The sequence below is a fragment of the Triticum urartu genome, chromosome 3, assembly GCF_003073215.2.
Source record: "Triticum urartu cultivar G1812 chromosome 3, Tu2.1, whole genome shotgun sequence".
In the NCBI taxonomy this organism is placed as follows: Eukaryota; Viridiplantae; Streptophyta; class Magnoliopsida; order Poales; family Poaceae; genus Triticum; species Triticum urartu.
In genome coordinates this window covers 455824518-455827389 of record NC_053024.1, presented here as the reverse complement: position 1 = coordinate 455827389, position 2872 = coordinate 455824518, and positions in this window count along the sequence as shown.

Sequence of the window (2872 nt, the reverse complement as noted above, 5' to 3'; positions counted from 1 at the left end):
AGGAATTATGATTTTCAAATCAAGGGATCAGGAGCAAACGCTCTGACCAAGGACGGACAAGCTGAATAGACTTAGGGGTACAATCGATGGCAATCTGATTGGCCGAGGACCAGCTCACGTTTTAAATGACATCTGAGCTGGAAGGATGAATTCTATGATCTGAGTGAGGATTGCGAGAATTCGCAACATATTGAGTCAATGGACTCAAAATGATATTGACAAAGGTTGCCAATAAGATTACTATACTAATGGGATTAACCATAATGCAAGCAAGCAAGAATTTCAGGAGCAATAGGTTGCTCAGGATTTTCGAAAAATGGTATTTCGAAGAATTTTGTGAACTGCATGAATATCTAGGGATGAGCGGATACTCGATAAATGCGAGTAATTATCCGTAGTGGTATGCATGTGGCAAAGAACTGCAAGGCAGTAGGCACAAAGTATTCTTGGGGTATCTTATAATAACAAGATCGATCGGGAATAAAAGTAAGCACGTCAGGTCTAAATACTTATCCATAGGGATATTTCGGTGGTAGGGAATTGCAAAAGCAACGTCATAAGGTTTCGGGAGAACATCGGAGAGTATTGTCAGAATCTTCTGTTGAAGCAGTCGATCATCTGTAATGAAGGGGCTCTTCGGCAGGAAGTGGTAACGAGCACCTAGAGTTAGATTTTAGCAAAATCATTTAACCCGAGTAGGAGAGAGTCAGAATCCCAGAGGATAGACGAGGAATAAAAGATCCTAATACCACCCGGATGGCGACGTGGGCCCGTAAGGCACACAGCCATGTTAGTAAAAGTTTTGCAATGTCTAGACTCGACTTCGGCCAAGGAGTGTGGAAGGGGGATTCCTACAGGCAGTCGGCTCTGATACCAACTTGTGATGCCCCCGATTTGACCGTACACTAATCATGCACGCAAATGTGTACGACCAAGATCAGGAACTCACGGGAAGATATCACAACACAACTCTAGACACAAATTAAAATAATACAAGCTTTATATTACAAGCCACGGGCCTCGAAGGCTCGAATACAAATGCTCGAAGGCACAAGAGTCAGCGGAAGCAACAATATCTGAGTACAGACATAAGTTAAACAAGTTTGCCTTAAGAAGGCTAGCACAAACGGGGATATAGATCGAAAGAAGCACATGCCTCCTGCCTGGGATCCTCCTAAACTACTCCTGGTCGTCGTCAGCGGGCAGCATGTAGTAGTAGGCACCTCCGGTGTAGTAGGAGTCGTCGTCGAAGGTGGCGTCTGGCTCCTGGGCTCCAACATCTGGTTGCGACAACCAGGTAGAAGGGATAGGGGAAAAGAGGGAGAAAGCAACCGTGAGTACTCATCCAAAGTACTCGCAAGCAAGGAGCTATACTACATATGTATGCATTGGTATCAACTGGAATAAGGCTATTATATGTGGACTGAACTGTCAGAATGCCAGAATAAGAGGGGGATATCTAATCCTTTCGAAGACTACGCTTCTGGCAGCCTCCGTCTCGCAACATGTAGAAGAGAGTAGACTGAAGTCCTCCAAGTAGCATCGCATAGCATAATCCTAACCGATGATCCTCCCCTCGTCGCCCTGTGAGAGAGCGATCACCGGTTGTATCTGGCACTTGGAAGGGTGTGTTTTATTAAGTATCCGGTTCTAGTTGTCATAAGGTCAAGGTACAACTCCAAGTCGTCCTGTTACCGAAGATCACGGCTATTCGAATAGATTAACTTCCCTGCAGGGGTGCACCACATACCCCAACACGCTTGATCCCATTTGGCCGGACACACTTTTCGGGGTCATGCCCGGCCACGAAAGATCAACACGTCGCAGCCCCACCTAGGCACAACAGAGAGGTCAGCACGCCGGTCTAAACCTAAGCGCACAGGGGTCTGGGCCCATCGCCCTTAGCACACCTGCACGTTGCGAACGCAGCTGGAAGCAGAACTAGCCCCCTTAATACAAGAGCAGGCTTACGTTCCAATCCGGCGCGCGCCGCTCAGTCGCTGACGTCACGAAGGCTTCGGCTGATACCACGACGCCGGGATACCCATAACTACTCCCGCGTAGATGGTTAGTGCGTATAGACCAAATGGCCAGACTCAGATCAAAAACCCAGATCTCGTTAAGCGTGTTAAGTGTCCGCGAACGCCGACCAGGGCCAGGCCCACCTCTCTCCTAGGTGGTCTCAACCTGCCCTGTCGCTCCGCCTCAAAGTAACAGTCGGGGGCCGTCGGGAACCCAGGCCCACCACTACCTGTTGATGGAATCTTTGGCCCACTCACTCATTTTTGAAAGGATTGAGACATGCGAACCATGTTTGTTGGTAGATATGCATGAAGAAACTCTATACAGATGGATCGTTTGGACTCACTTGATTTTGAATCACTTGAGACATGCAAATCATACCACATGGGCAAGATGACTGAAAGCCTCGTTTTCAGTAAAATGGAACTAGAAAGCAACTTGTTGGAAGTAATACATTTTGATGTGTGCAGTCCAATGAGTGCTGAGGCGTGTAGTGGATATCGTTATGTTCTTACTTCACAGATGATTTGAGTAGATGTTGAGTATATTTACTTGATGAATCACGAGTCTGAATTATTGAAAGGTTCAAGTAATTTCAGGGTGAAGTTGAAAGATCGTCGTGACAAGAGGATAAAATATCTATGATATGATCATAGAGATGAATATCTGAATTACGAGTTTGGCACAGAATTAAGACATTGTGGAAATTGTTTCACAACTAATACAGCCTGGAACACCATAGTGTGATGGTGTGTCCGAACATCATAACTGCACCCTATTGGATATGATGCATACCATGATGTCTCTTATCGAATTACCACGATAGTTTATGGGTTAGGCATTAGAGACA